This window comes from Dunckerocampus dactyliophorus, chromosome 2 (assembly GCF_027744805.1).
Source record: "Dunckerocampus dactyliophorus isolate RoL2022-P2 chromosome 2, RoL_Ddac_1.1, whole genome shotgun sequence".
Lineage (NCBI taxonomy): Eukaryota > Metazoa > Chordata > Actinopteri > Syngnathiformes > Syngnathidae > Dunckerocampus > Dunckerocampus dactyliophorus.
Window position 1 is genome coordinate 13,254,555 of NC_072820.1, and position 19,016 is coordinate 13,273,570.

The 19,016-nt window shown below is 38.6% G+C and overlaps 1 long non-coding RNA gene across 1 annotated transcript in view; it reads left to right on the plus strand.

Moving 5' to 3' along the window:
* Positions 1-2,181, plus strand: part of LOC129176967 (uncharacterized) — a 31,073-nt gene extending 28,892 nt beyond the window's left edge. The window contains exon 3 of the long non-coding RNA XR_008569549.1: positions 1,109-2,181. This is a non-coding gene — a long non-coding RNA (uncharacterized LOC129176967). The remainder of the gene's footprint in view (positions 1-1,108) is intronic.
* Positions 2,182-19,016: the final 16,835 nt, after the last annotated feature.

Consider the following 19,016-nt stretch of genomic DNA (forward strand, 5'->3'; position numbering starts at 1 on the left):
CACATATTCAGCCTTTGCATGCAAAGTTGTACTGTGTGCTGTTGCTGCTGTGCCACGTGTACAGAAAACATGGAACACCTTGTTTCCACATATAGTAAGCAGTGGTGCTTGTTTACTCAACTGCAGAAAGGACAAACCATTTACAGTATGAGGGGTATGAGAGGGTAAGCACAAATAAGGTTGGGCATCGAGTCTCGAGCATAGATGGGAATTGGGACGAACATTACAATTCTCCTGGGATCATTCAAATGTTTTTATTTCGATCCGTAGTTTCGATGCCCGCTTCGCCGACCGGTAGAAATAGCCTCGAACGCCAACGAAGAAGACGCCGGCGAGCACCAGTGAAGAAGAAGTGGCTAAAAAGTTTGGCTTAACTTCATAAAAAAGAGTGGTCGTCTCAGTGCAACATTTGCCACACAATGATATCATGCAAAGGAGGGTGCACGACCAACATAATTCATGTTCACACATTCATGGTGTAGAAATAATCGATACACCAGCACCTCATCTTTGATGCGTTACGTCGGGCTCGAAACAGTTTGAATCAGGGAAATAAATGACGTCTGTCTCATGCCAATGTAACCCGAGGGTTTCAGGAAGCTAGCTGATGTGGAAGCTCGGTGTACGTAAAGGACGGGAGCTACGGCTGCGTCCAGGCAAGTTTATACCAGGCTATTGTCTACTGTGGGTTCCTAATATGCTGTGCAAGCACATAAAACACATACTGAGACGAGGTGGAGCTGCACACGTCTTCAAGTCTCACATGAGTATACAACACCTTCTACTGGTAGCAGTAGTAAATAGATTAACAGACAATTACAACACAGCAGTGATAGTTTGCTCTAATACACCACAAGGATGCAGAACACAATGCAACCCTCTCATACCCTTGAACCCTTCTGACTTTTCTTTCTTTCTGAGCAATGCATCACATGCATTATGGGAAAGCTTTAAAATGTTTATTTTTTCATTTTTCATCAGATCATATTGGTGCATGTTTGTATATTTATATATATATATAGTGTTACGTCGCAGTGTGATGAGTTTAGTGTTGTTTGTAAGATGAGTGAGTCATCCATCCATTTCCTGTGCTGCTTCTCCTCATTAGGGTCGTGGGGGCATGCTGGAGCCTATCCCAGCTGACGTTGTGCGAGAGGCGGGTACACCCTGGACTGGTCGCCATCCAATCGTAGCGAGTCAGACTGTTATATTGTTATACTGTTACATATACTGACCTCCAGCGATTTCCATTGGGTTGACAAGCTTGTTGTGAGTGCACTGGTAGCCTCTGATTGGCTCCTGCTAAAGAAAAAGCTACCGTTTAGTAGTAGTACATGGAAAGCTTTAGGCTAATTATGAAATTCATCACAAGCCAATTGTCAAGTAACATTGTATGTACAGTATATGATGTGTTAACACAACTTGTTGTAACTTACCTTCGAAGAATATCAGTGTGATGAGCCTTCAGGTTGCAGCCACGTTTACTGCCGTCTCTCTGCACAATGCATTCAATTTTTCTTTTGGATGGATTATATTTAAGGCATATCCACAAATCACTGTGTTGTTTCCTACTAAAAGTGTTGTCGTTGCCCACGTCACAGGCCACCAGCGTGTTGAGCAGGAAGTGCGTTGCATGCTAAGCTAGGATGCATTGCTACATTTTAGTTTTTGACTGAAAGATTACATACACAATAGGAAGAAATGTCATGCATTTGAAAGGTCTGATAGACCACCCACTAACATTTTCGTCCAGTCTCGTCTCATCAACGAAAACTTACTCACGACTCGTCATGTTTTAGTCACTAATGAGCCATGTTTAGCTGTCACCGTCTTGTTTTTGTCATTAAAAAAAAAACTTAGTCAACAAAATAATTTCGTTATCGTCATCGTTGACGAAAACAACACTGCAGGACCTTTGGTATTGACTTACATCACAGTCTACAGAAGTCTACTGTAACTCGAGGACCGCTTTTACTGTAAATAAAGCGTTTGCTTGTTTCAATCCGAGTGGCCGATACACCCGGCGATTAATTGAGACCTGGTGCCTGTTAGAGTGGAGGGCAGTATTTGAGAAAATACAGTATTTGGCCTTGCAGTGAGCTGCATTCAGGCTTTGATAAAAAAAAAAAACAAAAGACACAATAAAAAAAATGTTTTTGTTTTTGAAACTTTAACTTTAAAGTGTTCACAGTAAAAACTAAAGTATTAGTATTTGTAATCTATATACTGTAGTAATTTATCTATTTTCATTTTCTTCCACTTATCCGGGTCTGGTTATAATAATGTATTATTTATACAGTATAATTGCTTTCCATGTTCTTTTAAAAATTAAAATGACCTTGTGCTGCACCAACTGTCCCGTATCTGAAATACATTAAAATGTTAAACTCTGGTCTTATTGTTGAATGCCTTTATTGTTATGATTCTTTTTACAATTATTATTATCATTATTAGCAATACATGTTTTGCATCAGTTGCACTCAAACCTTTATAAATATTTAATAGTTGATTTAATTTTAAAATCTTTGTGGGATTCTGCATATTAGCTATATTTAAAATCCTTGCCGATCAAGGGGCAGACACAAGCGGGACAACGTTGACTTGGTTTTAATTGAAAATGGATTTTTGAGCGTACACAAAACATGTTAATATTGAAGGATGAACACATATTTGATCAAAGCGTCATCCCAAGTCATTGTCCCTACAGATGTTTCAACAAATGAGTCAGATGAAGTACAAATGTGTCCCAGACTAAGGGAAAGTATGACAGGCATGAGAGCAGCCTCCCACACTATTTATTGTCCTTTATTCCCGCGACGTGCATAAAAAGGGGACGAGCCAACAACGTGATATCTCTTCACGAAAGGAACCCCCCATATCGGCCCCCCCACCCTCTTAAAAAAAAGTTTAAAGCTTTGCGCTCAGCTGGGTTCTCTCTTTGTACGTGCAATGTTCAAAGTCTTATACTGCCACTAATCATCCATGTTACAACATCTCGAGCAGCGAGGGTTCTTGCTCGGAGCATCATGGTGCCACAGGCTTGAAGGAGCACTCCACTTTGATGTCCTCCTCTGAGAGCCGTGGAGACATCTTTCAGTCTCTCTGCACCCCTCCTCCATCACTACACTCCCTCTGCTGAGAGACTTAAAACAGTAGGCTGGAGGAGGTTATTTTGGGAGGGATGAAGAATAATATGTTGTACTCCAGGCCACCCCTTGGCCCATCAAACCAGTAACAAATGTGGTTAGACGGCCATAAAGGATGGAGACATGCGGAGGGAAGAAAGACGAGGGGGCAACACTCCTCTGACACCATTTCTCCTCTTCTCTCTCAACTCAGCACCTCCTCCATCAGTCGCACCTACACATTCCTTAGAATAGGACGGACAAAGCCAAGGACTTGACAGAAGATGGTGTCTTGGTGTCCATTCATATTATTACACGTGTCATACGGTACAGGGATTAACAACGAGGGCAGCATACTGAAAAATCAAAGGATTCAGGAGCCATTTTGTTATGTTTAAGTTTGGAAACAGACTGTATATATTTATTAGTATTAACATTATGCCTTTTTGTACTTTTTTCAACATTTGTTGATATTTTTGTTAGTTTCTTATCTAATTGGATGTCTAGAGAGTGCCGAAGGCCAATGAAAAACAAGCTAAATACCACAAATTGTACCTATAATAAATGATGTTAGGTTTGTGTACTATAGATCAGGTTGAAATTTGTTTGGGCCAGGAACCACGTTTGGTGAAACCGAATCACGAGTTGAAATAGACCCCATACACCGCACCATGAGGCAGGAGAACCATGTGATTCCTCCCATTTTCACTAGTTACAGTTTTAAATGTATGTTATTAAAATTGAATGTTACAAATTATGATTTTTAAGATGAAGACAAATTGCATATTTCACATTCTAATGGCCAAAAGTCCAACTTTTGACAGACAACTGACAACATGCAGTACAGAATCTATTTAAAATAAAATGTTCGTTGCTTTAAAAATATTTTGACAGTAAATACTACATGGTTTTAACATATTTTTAAATAGTTTTAATGTATTTGTTTTATTTTAAATGTAAATCAAATATGAAACAGAAAATATAGGTTTTGCTGTAACTATTGTGCTATGTCTGTATTATATTAAATCTTAAAATCTGATTTTATAGGGGAATAATTGACTTTCGGACATCAACAAATGTGTGTTAGAAGATTGGACTCAAAGTTTTGTGACTAATAGTAAATACTGTGTAGTTAATAGCTATGAACTTCTTGTAAAACCTGTGGGATACTGCATCAAGAACTATTGGATGTGGGTCATAAACTGATCAAATATCAGGGAATGCATGCATAATCTAATTTCGTTTTTGAATTACTTTCATTGTAAATTAGTAAATAATGTCTATGTATAAAACTAGTACTTCATTGGGTCGCCATAATGGCGCTGCTGTGCATTTAAATTAGTACAATTACTGCGTGTGTTTTTTAAATATTACTGATGATAGGTGAGTTCAAACCACAGTTACTTTTGCCATACATTTTTGTACAACATCAGTAGCTGCTTGATCTCATTTTTAGCATCACGTGGATGCCAGGAACTTTATTGTAAGTGGAAAATGTGTTATTCCAGCCCAACCACAAGTTTATTTTCAATGAGTGTGCAATATCTGTTTATATTAGCCCCGCTGGTCCATGTTCATATCTTACATTTTTTTATTTATTTCATTATTTGTCTTTTATGTTGCAGTAGATTGGGTTGTAATTTTGTAGTGTTCTAAGCTTACAGTGGCAATAAATGCATTTAAATGAAGTTAATTGAGAGACTTAAGTTTCATCTCTTCGGCCAGGAGACCATTTTTCTCAAAGACCGCTCTGAAACATCATCATTAATGACTCCTATACTATTTTTATGTGACCCAACTCAACCTCACTGTCTTGTCTAGACCTTCCTCAGCAGTGGTGCAGCTGATGAACTACAGTTCACTGACCAGCCAGATTCAGTTGATTGATTCGGAGCCAGATAGACGCCTGTGTCGTTCCACTGAGGGCAACAGGGAGGATGGCCGGGCGCAGCGCATCCCATCTCACTAATTTAACTTGGCCTGGAGCATTACCTCCCACTTTCCCCAGACCGTTTGGCTGCACTAAATCACTGAACTCAAACAATATCAGTGAACCTTCTGTGCATTTATACAGAATAACATATAATAGGCAGTGTATGTCCAGTGGTATGAAATGAAATGTTATTTAAAGGAGCTGGATGGCTGTTTTTTGTGTGTTTATGGTGTTTAAGATGAGCCACACTGTCGAGAATGTCTGAAAAAAAACCCTATATCACATGGACATGCACTTTCCAGCCATTATATTAGGTACATGCACACAATCTCAAAATAAATTACATTTTACCTTTCAAAAGATAATAAGACCAATTTTGATTGATTTTGTCAGAATGTTGAAAAATGTGCTCAATAAAGTCGGCAAAAACTACACAACAATCCATTTCAATCATAATATAGTACAATAATGTATATTTTTGGTAATTAGAAAAAGAATGTTTGCTTTTTTTCTACAATGCACAAGCTCTCAGTATAATTAATTTTAAAAATTAAAAGGACATTTTGGCAAGTCAAATATAGTACGGAACAGCTCAGCGCTTACTTTGTTTAAAACAAGCAAATTGACACACCATAAATACTGTATATAAATATACAGTACAGGCCAAACGTTTTAGAACACCACCATTTTTCCAGTTCTTAATTGAAATTCAAGTCGTTCACATCCAATGAGAAGCTTGAAATGGTAGAAAAATAAGTGGTTAAAAAAAGGGAAAGTAACCCAAAACTGAAAAATACTGTGTAGTTCGGAATGATACACAAAGGCCTGTTTCAGGGACCACAAAATGGGTCAACAATTTAAAGCTGTTCTGCACAAATGTAGGTTGATCAAGTCTTGGCAGTTGGTGCAACTAATTCCTGCAGGTGTTCCAAGTTCTGGAGTTCTTACTATCTCCTCTGTCTGCATAAAGATTGTGTTCGGAACAAACACTCTGTGGTGCTATACCCTTGTGAACGTCAGTTGAACATCATCGTACTGAGAAAGTAATTTGTTGCTACAAAAATGGCAAGAAAAAAGGGAATTAACAGTGGAAGGGAGACAGACCATCTTAACTCTTAAAAATGTAAGTTCAAGTTGGTTCCAATTTTCAAAAAAGGAGACAAACGCCAACTTACCAATTATCGGCCAGTTTCCTTGTTACCACAATTCTCTAAAATTGTGGAAAAGTTAGTTAATAATAGGTTGGACAAATTTATTAATAAGAATGAATTACTCACTAGCAGTCAATATGGTTTCAGAGCCAACATTTCAACTTCTATAGCACTGATCGAAATCACGGAGGAAATCACTACTGCTATAGACAGCAGAAGATGCGCAGCAGCTGTTTTCATGGATTTGACAAAAGCTTTCGATACAATTAACCACAATATCTTAATTTCAAAATTAGAAAGGTACGGAATTAGAGGATTAGTTTTGAATTGGGTTAAAAGCTACCTAGCAAAGAGGAAACAATTTGTAAAGCTAGGAGAATACACATCTGGGAGTTTACACACCATGTGTGGAGTACCCCAGGGGTCCATACTGGGACCAAAACTATTTAATTTGTATATCAACGACATTTGTAAAGTAACTAAGGACTCAAAATTGGTCCTTTTCGCGGATGATACCACCGCTTTTTGTTCTGGTGAAAGTACACAAGAACTCATTAAAAAGGTCAAGGATGAAAAGGTCATATTAAAGTCATGGTTTGACAGGAACAGATAATCCCTGAACATAAGTAAAACTAAAATAATGCTATTTGGAAATAGCAGAAGTAACGTATTGTGTGGAGATATGGGGGTAATAATTACAAAAGCAATCTTCACTCACTCACTGTACTGCAAAAAAGATCTGTGAGGATAATTCATAATGCCAAGTATAGAGAACATACAAACCCTCTATTTTTAAAATCACAGATATTAAAATTTGCAGATTTAGTACACTTTCAAACCGCTAGAATAATGTATAAAGTTAATAACAACTCATTACCCAAAAACCTCATACAGTATTTCTCAATCAGAGAGGAGAAATATGATCTTAGAGGAAAACAAAACTTAAAACACTTATATGCGAGAACCCACAGCATTTCCGTGTGTGGAATTAAACTATGGAACGGATTGAGTAAGGAACTAAAACAATGTACAGAGATGAGCAAATTCAAAAAACAATACAAGCAGTTGGTGTTTGCTAAATACAAGGCAGAAGAGTCTTGATTATCACAATGATTGTTCTGTCAGGTTTGCTATTTCTTGTTTTGTTTTGTTTAAAGAAAAAAAAAATTCTTTACTCATATTTATCTAATTATTTATTTATTATCACTATTATTACTTATTCACTTATTTTTGGGACTTACCGATATAGATTATGTATTATTCTGACTATCACAGAAAACATGATAGGAAGTGAACAATATGTACTGTACTAGATGTAGAATGGATGGGGGGTAGGATTAAATAAGCTCTGCTTCTTCCTACTCCTTTTGGACATGTGGAACTGTGAAAATGATTCATGAGATGTATTCCATTGTAACCTTCATGTTCAAATAAACTAAACTAAACTAAGTTCTTCCTCTAGAGAAATTGGACCGTTCTAAAGCTTTTCACGGGTGCGGCTTATACACTGGAATTTACGGTAAATACAAGTATTTGTCACATGAGTGCCATGAAAATGCTGTTTTAGCTTGGAAAAGTAAAAAATCCCATACTCAAAATGTCATAACAATGGAAATCGTGCAGCATTTCAGACTGAGCATAATGCTTTCAATACTCCAGGCGCAACATTTCAAAGCGATTACTGTAGTAGTTACAAAGCAGAAAAGTTACCATACTAGCCTGTGTTGGTCTGGCTGGTCATGTTTTGCACCCTTCTTGAAATTAATCCAAACGTCGGCGTTCAAGCTACCCGGCACTAGATAGCTAGCCGGCGCGCTACCTAGCTAGCTGTCGCGTTAGCAATCTCGTCTTCAGCCACGGCAAGTTATAAAGCATGCATGACAATGCTTTGGCCGTTGCTTGATTGCTTCTCTCGCGATACCCGGTGTGTGTCTCCACAATCGATTAATCTAAAGGTTTATGGCTGATTATTATCGATGCAGAAGTCTTTAGCGGCGCATCGGAATCGTTCGCTCCTCAAACCGGATATCCTGCCGCATCAGTTTATCGTTTACATCCCTAATGCATACGTTCCTCTAATGCCACGTCTACATGATCCACACTGCTTGCTTGTTGTAATTCCAATAAACACTAACAAACAAATATTACCGTAATTTCCGGTGTAGCCGCTACTTTTTTCTCATGCTATGAACCCTGTGGCTTATATACTTTTATGGCTAAAAGTGGATGTAGGATGGCAAGGTTTATAGTGTGTCTTTTTTTATAGTGTGTTAAAAAATCCACTATCACCAACGAGTTTCAAAGGACTGGACTACTACATGATGAAGCGGACAGCTCAAGCTAAAGGTCCAATTTGGTTTGATATGAAAGTGACACCGAGAGCGACAACAAAAGACAACGAGAGACTGCCAAAGTGTGCGACGAAGGAATTATGCGTCTGTTTAATTCTGACACTGAAGAAGATTACTTTAGTGGTTTTAGTTCCTAGAAGAGGGATGAAGATGGCGATAAATGACTTTTCTGGGAGGCTACTGTTTAACTAGCCGTGTTACTCGCACTATTCGGTCCTGTTTGGAAAATGTATTTATTTAATCAAATGTTAAAAAATATTTCTGTGTAACGTCTTTGTGTATACTAAATATCCCGTGTTACAACCTGCTTATAGACCGGTGTAGCCCTTTTGTGTGACGCTTTTTGTGTAAGTGGTAAGATTTTGGTTATTTTGTCCTTCATCCCCGCTCCCTTTGAATCACTTTCTTTAGTTTAGAATATGTAAATTGGAGAGGCTAACTACTGTAGTTAGCTCAGTAACTTGCTATGCTAGCGGTGGCCGTCTCTTGTGTCCTTGTAGTGATCCTGTAGCCTACACAATGCGGTGTAAACAAAGGATAATGAGAGTGTAAAGGTGACTATAGGGGTGTTATTTAATATCTACAGGGCTCTAATAATAGTTAATATCAGATTTAGAATGTCATAAACAGGTTTTCTGTACTCTATTCAGTTTATTAATATTGAATCCTACTTTGTGGAAATTCACTTATCACGGTTGGGTCTGGATCCAGTTAACCACAATAAACGAGGGACGACTGTATGTGGGGCTGCAAATTCAGAATAGAGAATTGGTGGGGATTCACTATACTGTTGTTGTGACCCATGATCGTGTTTGCCTGTACAATGATGTTATATGCTATCACATGTCAACAACACGGTCAAGGCTCAGGCACCAAAACATTTGGTCTGATGTGGTTTGCATTCACAATTACGTCTTCTTTAGGAATTGTTTTGGTTTTTCAAACACTTGTACTGCTCCATCCTTATCAACCCGCTTCATACTGACAACTTCTGATTCCCTTCCGCTGACACTTGAGGAAATGTGCCTTTTCAGCGCTCCAAACCACCAGCAAAAGGTGTATGTCCACTTCCTCCATGGAAAACAAATCAAAATGAAAGAACCTACTGTCAGCCCGCCATGTCTCCACATGTACGTCACAGCAGCGTCACTTGCACGGAACGCCCACGATTTGGCGAGGGAGGGAGGGAAAAAAGGCGCTGTGCAGTCCGTGCACAGACGTGACCCCGCTCTAAATCACGCTCTGAGTGGACTTATCAGCCTGGGCCTGCTATTGCCATTATTTACAGTGGCTCCACTCGGCTTGAAGGGTGCAAAGTGCTTCTAATAAACGGTTTAGGGTTTCCTCATCTGCTTGGCAGCCACTTTACAATAGACGCTCTTTACTACTGATTGTTTATGAGGGGGGGCTGGACACTTCGACTTGTATTACCTCTGACTGGTGTGGGTTCTCCATAAAACACCTGTGTAATCTAATGAGAGGCAATAAACACTTTATCATAAATATGCCTTTCCATCAATGACAATGCTCGTTTTTAAGAGGTACAGTATTCATTGAACAATATGTTTATGGTGTGTGTTTATTGCTGTGTCTTATACAGCATGTAAAAGTGGGAGAAAATATTAGAAACATCTTTCAGTATGATGCAATAATGCTTTTTTTTTTTACAATGACAATAACAGCACTTGTGTGCACTTGTACCTAATGAAGCATCCTATGAGTGTACATATTGTAAACCAATCTAAGTACTACAATGTGAGATGTACTTTTTAAAACAAGCAAAATAATCTGCCAATAGAAAATGATCAATGGTGGAGTGTTTTCTTGACTTTTTTTAGTAGTGGTTACCTTTGTGTGACGGTGACAAATGATGTTTAAAAAGTTTTATTGTTTTTATTGTTTACTTGTTGTTAAAAATTGCTTGTATATTTAATAAGGTTACTATGACGGACATAGTTTGACTCTGGAACAGATTATTTATTATTATTTTATTATTTTCTATGGGGAAAATTGTTAGAAAAATCTATCTAAATAAGTAAGATATATAATTTATATATATATATATATATATATATATATATATATATATATATATATAATCCTTTCTTTAAAAGGATCCTGTCCCATTTCAGGGGGCCTTTTAAATGATATTTTAAATGCTGTCACCGGCATTTAAATTAAATATGCCACACATTTCAAGTAGTCTACAGGGTCAATCAGCATTCTTCTCATGCTTGGATTCCGACTCTGCTTTGATTGGTCAGGGGTCAAGTGTCCAACATACACAAATTAGTCTGAAAAGTTAGATAGGTAAAATAAGGCAGTGTTTCCCATACATTAATTTTTTTATGGCGGCCCGCCACTATTAAGATTGGACCACCACAGATAGATTTGGCGTTGTTTTAGATTTTGCGCTACCTGTGTGCCTTCTCTCACAGGTACATTATAATGGGATTGTCGATGGAGCTTGCCATTACAACACTGTACAGTAAATGGCATCGTAACTCTGCTTCTTAACACACCCCATGCACACACACTGATAAAAACCCAGTAATATTTACTTGGAACAATTCGTGTAACACCCCTGCAGCTTTATATATATATTAAACATATATTATATGTTTTTGTGCAATTGATGCACTCTCGCTGTACGGGCGACGCATGACCGACTTACTCGACGCGCACGGAGCACGTAAAAAATATCTGAACGTGCGTCGGCTGCACTAATTAGGTATGTTGGGTGCACGTGTGGCACACGACACACATTGACAAACCTGACACCAGCAAAACGTATGGAAGACACATTCTGGCCGTACTGACGACAAAGTGCCTGTAGTTTGTTTGACATGACAAAGAACCTCTGCGGTCGGTCTGTGGCCAGTCTGCAGCTCAAAAATCATCATGTCACACCCACGCCTTCCATGAGTTTCTTGCATTTTTTGCACTTAGACCGACCGCAGGAGCCCGTATGACCTGTTGTGACCTACGCTTAACAGATAAGTTAACACCCTAATTACATAACAGCAAACACATAATATTAACCACTATTTACAGAGCAGTGCAGCAAAGCATGATGGGAAGCAGCATGTGCGGATTCAAACTTAATCTTTGACTTTTTGGAATAAAATGTACTCACAGTTTTAGTTTTAGTACAATACGGAAAAAAAACCCAGATTAATAGTAGAATTCCAGTAATTGTTGCACTTACTATATATTTCTTTAATTTATATGTTTAAATTGTTTATTTAGACAAAATATTAAATAACAAATGTTAGTAAACACTAAATCCTGATTTTACAATGTAAATTTAGTTTTACAATGTAGTTTTCTAAAATAAAATTTTGTACACCCAAATTATTAAATATATAAAATGTGTTTTTCAGTGCATTATAACGCGTCTGTTCATCAGTGTAGTGAAATGTTAGATGTACAACGACGTGCACATTATCTTCACTATCAGTGCATGCTTACATGGAGCCCAGGAGACATCATGAATGTTTTTTTTGCAATTGCTCGTGCGTGTTATAAAGCACACGCATGCACGTCTCCCACTGCACGAAATAAAACCAGCACCAAGTCAAAAAGGTCATGCTCTGTAGTTAAATACGATTTCAAAACGTGAGATAATGTCACGCATTTCTTATGACACAAACCAAAAAGCTCTGTTTTGCCTGCCCACGCACAAACAATGAGGTGCAGTGTTTTTAAAATATTCAATCTGGCCAGAGCTTTGCATCTTGGTCAATTATGCTAATTGGACAATGACATCATCCGCCCCCGCAACACAGCGCCACAGATAGATTTCAGTCGCGTGGGGAAATACCGTATGGTTATGAATAGCCAGCTTTTTATGCACAGTAAAGAAAAAGCACAGAGAACCCTTTTGGTTGGTCCCAAATTTCCACACGAACAAATTAATTCAAACGTAAAACTTAGGAACTGAGCTGCAAATGAGTCGTCAAAAACATCTAGTGTCACATCAGGAAGGAAAAGCGCCAAAGTGCAGCTCAAGCCTAAGTACATAATTATCCCAATCAGGGAAATACAGGTCTTGAGGGAGTGTATTTATGAAAAGTCAGGATATTATTACGCATTCACCTGCGTGTAGCCTCCCTGGTACTTTACTGCACTTAGCTTGGAGGGCTGAGGTCACACCTATATGACATCACTGTCTCCAGAAAAGCAAGGGAAAGGTACAATAGTGTGCCACACAGTCGCGACACTTCATGGCCCCCGCGAGAAGGAAATGACTTCATGCTCTCGGTTTTCGCACAGGGCTTACCACTTTTACCCGTGGGAGGTGGTCGAGCGTGAGGCGGGCATAATTATATCGAACATACGTTTAAACAAAAAAAAAAAAGTGGCCTCTTTGGGTTTTTTGTGGGCGCCCTCACAGGCCTCCAGACACCTGTATTTTTCTTACAACACCTGGCTGTTTGGGAACTGGGAAGGTCCCACGCACACTTGAAAAAAATGTGTTTCGCGTAGAGCAATTTTCAGGGCATACGTGTCTTTTTAAAAAATGTTGGCTGAAGCTGTCGTACACTGATCCTGTAAACAAACATTTAGAATAATATACACGGATGCAGTGCAAAAAAATCTATAAATATTCCAAGCAAGGTTGAATGGAGGACGGCTAAACTCCATGACCTAAAGTGTGAGAACCCACAGTATTGTTTAGAACGTAAGATTCCATATTATAGTTTTCTACTCAAAAGAAGTTAGGAATATTTCAGATACATTTCAGGATGAACCTGAATGTACTGCTGTGTAATCTTTAATTTGAATGCACATGTCGAACATGTGCTCTAACATGACACTTGTCCATATCCCTAACTTTGGGTGCGTAGTATACTATAATATGGGATCTTATGTTAGAAACAATGCTGTAGATTCTCACACTTTAGGTCATGGAGTTTAGCTGCCCTCCATTCAACCCGGCTTGGAATGTTTTTATATTTATTTGCACAGCGACAATTTATTTATATTGAATATTATATTTTTCCGAATTTTCAGAAGGTCCCAAAATAGTACTTTGAAAGTGTTTAGTTCAAAATTTTGCCTTGATGCTGGAAGTTAGACCGTTTAAAAATGCTCTTAGGCCCTGTCCACAAGAAAACGTTCCATTTTTTTGGCAAGTTAAAAAAAAATGCGTCCACACCGTTTCGGATAAGTAAATAGTTTTATCCAGATGGGAACGGATCACTGGGTGAACACTATGTAATACACAAGGCACACCTACGTGTGGCGCTGTAAACAGACACACAGACAGAAGCACATATCACACCAACCTGTAGAAGAAGAACGCATGCACATAAGTCCGTAATCTTTGGCTTTCCAAGGCTGGTCTAGACTTACGATGAAGTGGAGTCATTTTGGAGTTTTAGACAACAGGAGAATGTCAAGTGGTGTGAGTCATGCCGGTTGAAATATTCAGATATTACGTTGCCTTGTCGTTGAAGCTCAATTCTGGTCACATGGCATGGTGATGGATCTGTGACGTCATCAGTTTCAAAAAGCAGCGGTTTCGCTTGCCTACATGGAAATGACAAGCCGGCGTTTTCAGATTTTCCCAGTCTGGAAGCTGTATTCAAAAAATACCGTTTCAGGGCACCCAGAACACTGTTTTGGTGTGGATGAAAGGCTGAAACAATAAATACTTTACTGTTTTGACCTGAAAACGTTTCTGTGTGGATAGCCCTTAGAAAGCCCTGCTGGGAACACGCCGCTTTGTGCGTTTGTAGCATTAATGCTAATTTCCATCCATCCATTTTCTATACTGCTTCATCCTCATTAGGGTCGCGAGGGCATGCTGGAGCCTATCCCAGCTGACTTCGGGCGACAGGCGGGGTACACCCTGGACTGGTCGCCAGCCAATTGCAGGGCACATATAGACAAACAACCATTCACACTCACATTCATACCTATGGACAATTTAGAATCGCCAATTAACCTAACATGCATGTTTTTGGGAATGTGGGAGGAAGCCGGAGTACCCGGAGAAAACCCAATGCGCACACGGGGAGAACATGCAAACTCCACACAGAAATGCCCAAGGGAGAATCGATCCCAGGTCTTCCCGATCTCCAGGCTGTTGGCCAACATGCTAACCACTAGACCACTGTGCGGCCCTTAATGCGAATTTAAAGCTGCTAATTTAAATGCTAAGTTAAAGAGCTGTAGTCCACACCTGTTTCACATTCTGCTAGGTTAGCCTATTCACTGAAGAAAAATAAAATGGTCAAACCTCCAGCTCCCACATCTGTAAGTGACAGTCAAACAGCAAGGCTCGGCCTTTATTTCAAGACCTGTAGCGAAGCCTTTTTTTTTTTTTTTTTACAAAGTGACGGGTGTATACACAGGACAAGTTCTTCTAGCTAGGGACGGGTCAATTAGGAAGGGGGTAAGCAAACAATCTGTGGGTGTTGATGGCCTGCAATGTTGTCTTCTGGCATGCGCGGAGGCTTGAGCGCCCCACGGCAGGGGTGGTCTCAGAAAGCTTTGTCAATCTGCTTGCCGCCCACCTCACAAAAACGTACATGTTCATACACAACTTAGCACATTTTCCGCCGATAAATTGAAATTCCGGGAAGCTTTAGTTTGGCCGCTGACCCAAAGGCCTATAGTGACCTTAAACAAATGAGCTGCGGGGTTGGACGAGGATCGCACAAGAATGCTTTGAATTTTCACCATGAGGCCTCTGGACTTTCTCTCATGAGTTGATTTGTGGTTCCGACGGCATTTTAATCTCCATGATTTCATTCCTTTTGAAAGATCCTAAATTTCATCTACTGTGAAGGAGCTTGTTTGGGTTCATTTAATCAGGAAAATAAGCACGTTTTGTATTTGCGCGGTGCTGAAATCAGCAGGATCTGAGGTTCTCGGCCTCAGAGTCAACACAGTCACAAGCTATAGACAAATAAAGTCACAAGAGCTCATAAACACACACAAACACACAACTGTACGAGTTCACGCACAGTACATGCCCACTTTTTACCACCCAGCGGGAGCGTGTTTTTCTAGATCATTTGAAGCCCAAATATGTGAGCTGCATGAGTCCTCTTATGAAGTTCTGCCAGAAGGGAACACAGAACTGCTGAGAACTTCGGACAAGGCAAAAATTCCCAGAATCCAGCAGAGCCAAAAAACACCCTTTTTTTTTGTTCTATCCCAGATAGTAATACTGCACACAGGAGACAAAAACAGTCAGACTTTACGTCACTGAGTGAGCCAATGAAGCTTTTAGAGGTCAGCGCTTTTCTTTTTACAATTGTAGATGATTTTCTTCACAAATGCACACACTTCTGTCATTTACACCTTCTTTAATATGTCTTAAATGACCGGCTTCATCAACTCCCCAAGTCCTTTTTGCAAAATAACACACACCTGAACTGATAACAGTTCAAGCAAAAAGCATTCTCCATTGAAAAAAAACAAAAGGGCCTCAATATTAACTAATATCCTTATTCCAGAAGATGTGGTTTGTTTCTAAAAATTTTGGAAATTAATTAATCAAAATGACAAATTTAGCAAAAATATATTTATTTTCTAAAATCATGTACATATATATTTATTTATTTGTTTAATTATATGATTACTCATACATTTTTCTGTAGTTTTCAATATATGTCTGAAATAAGGATTTATTCATATTTGAATACATATATTCATAATTTATATAATACACTTTTTTAGAATATTTGATAACAAAATACATTTAAAAAGGGAACATTTTGCTTAAAATATATTTAAGCATATTTCTATATATGGATTTATTCCTATGATTATTTATTCATTTGGAATGATTTCTAATATACATTATTTGTACATCATTTTAATATAGAAAAGCTTTATTGTGAGATAGATACTGAGATCAGTACTTTATTGATCCTTTCCAAAATGACTTTGCTACAGCAGCCACATATGCAAACTGTATACAACAAACAACAATAAAATTAGAATAAAAATTGAAAGTCAAAAAGAAAGAAAAATGTAAATATAATACAAAAAAAAAAATAAACAACTCCTGTGTGTCTTATGCATTATCGATACTTGCTTATCAATTTTATATTACAGTACTATATTATATTAGAATCATATATGGGAGTATATTTAGGAAAAAATATAAACAAAATAAGACAAGTTTTGCAACATCAAGTAAATCTAATCTAAATAAAAAAATAATAATTCTATTCAGAATATCCCAATTATTGTTTTATGTGTATGCCATGTGCCTGAAATAACTTTCAATATAAAATTGTTTAATTGTTGTAGAGGTATTATCAAATGTAGGTGAAAATACAATTTACTTCTATGGAATTTGAGAATTTTAAGAGAATTGTTGTCATTTTAACACATATGTAAATCCTGATATAGAGTAACTAAATGGTGACCCGTTTGAGTCAACCAAATTCAAAATCATGAGGTGAAGATGGTGTAGAAGTGTACTGCATACATACTGAAAGCTGTGCCTAATAATTTGTCTATCATGTTCAGCTACATATACGTACGTAATCAACATAGAACCATCTGTCTATGTAATGCAGTGCAGTTGTACCCCGCTGCAAACTACAACCATGAACGGGGGTGCAGATCAGTGAAGCCTCCGTGGTTGAAATGTGATCTGCATTTAAGCTGTCGTGCAGTAAACCTCTGGCCGTAAAGTGAAAGCCTCCCGTGCTGATGGGCAGTTAAAACACGTGGGGTCTCAAATGTTTGCTGTCAAACCGGCTTTGTCTCCAAAGCAAGCACCTGGACTACAGCAGGGGGAGACAGATAAATCTTTCCAAAAGTCGTTTTTCACGGGATAGTCATCTTCTTTCGCACAAGTGCCATATCTGGAATTAATCCACATAGGAGCTCAGATTGTCACCATGTTTTTTTTTTTTCTCCACTGAGGCCTCCCTTACTGAAAAGTGCCTTTCTCAGCACCGGCCTGTCTGGCTGCGCTTCCTGTCCCTCACGTCTCCCATGCTCGTTGTTATTAGGCCCACCAAATGGCCCTGGTTCACTGGTGGTCTCCACTAATAACGCCCACTGATGGACGGCTTTCGCTGCTTGTGGCCTTGGGCGTCACGAGACATCCAGCCTGCCAGCGAGCCAAGCGTTTGTCACTTGAGCACGTGCTTAACTGCCGTAATTTGAGAATGAAATAAACTGTAATGACTTAAAATGCACATAATTAAGAGAAACGACGAGGGCTCTGCCAGTTGCTTCAAGATACTGGGGTGGGTTTCCTTAACGGGCCTGCGTTAAGTGGGAGAGACGGTAATCTGATCTGCTGAGTTAATCTGGAATAGTCAAGACGTGTTTACACTTAAATGAGGTCTGAATATTCTCCTGTGTACTTTGTTGGATGAGGTGTGTATGTCTTTTAAATGTGATTTACACTACAAGCATGCAAACACACCCAAACAGTCATACAATCTAGGCCAGGCACTTGTACTTGGTTTATGATTATAAAACACAGCTGGAACTCAAAGCCTCAAAAATTGCACAATTTGGAATTCCATTTGTGCTCAAAATGCTTCAAAAGTCATGTTATCATACATGTAATACCGAAATCCTCAAAGTTTTATAATTGTTAGACAAACGCTCAATGACTTACAGAGAATTAGGAGAGGTGGCCAATACTACAAATTTGGTATCAGCACGATACCAAGTCAATACAGGGACAGAAATATGTTTTGCTTAAAGCGACCATGTTTTTCAGCAAATGTTGCTCTAATTTTACGCAGTTCCCTACAGGTGTGCGCCAAGATTTGTGGTGACTCCCTAAAGTTTCAGTGGGTGTTCTGTAGAGCGCATTGAGCTGTGTGAGAAATTTCAAGTCAGTCCAACTTATCGGGGTGAACCTTTGGGATTTAATAACAGTGCCACCATGTGGTGTATTAGACAGCAAAATGATAGCGGAGGTAGCGCGTGTGTTGATAAATTCTCATACTTGTAGCAGCAGGGTGCAGCAGTTCCGGAGTAGAAGAGTTACTTTATGCAAACAAATCAGAGTCTCACATGACTATGGATAATAAATATTATAAGTTATGTCGTTTACATTTGCGTGACGGCTAATGTTAAAAAATGACATGTGCAGGCAAGCTTCAACGGTCATTTTCATGTCGGTCATTAGAACTTATGCTTTCATGCTACATGCTATTTACTGCCTGGTCATATAAATGTATGTATGCATTTTAAATACTGTCATTGTTTTGCTAATTACACGGTTGTCAAGAATGTCAACAAGTTAATTCAAGTGCCTGCACAGTCTTTTATCATGGCGACAGCTTAACTCTGGAAGGGATCATTTTACTTTACACTATTTCTAATGGGAAAAAGGTTTTCTAAATAAGAACAAACCAATGGATTGTGCTCATTTTCAGCAAATATTCCATTCAGAAGCACTGAATTAAATTCCCAACAATTACACGCCCATGAAAAACGTGTTCATTTTCTTCTAGCA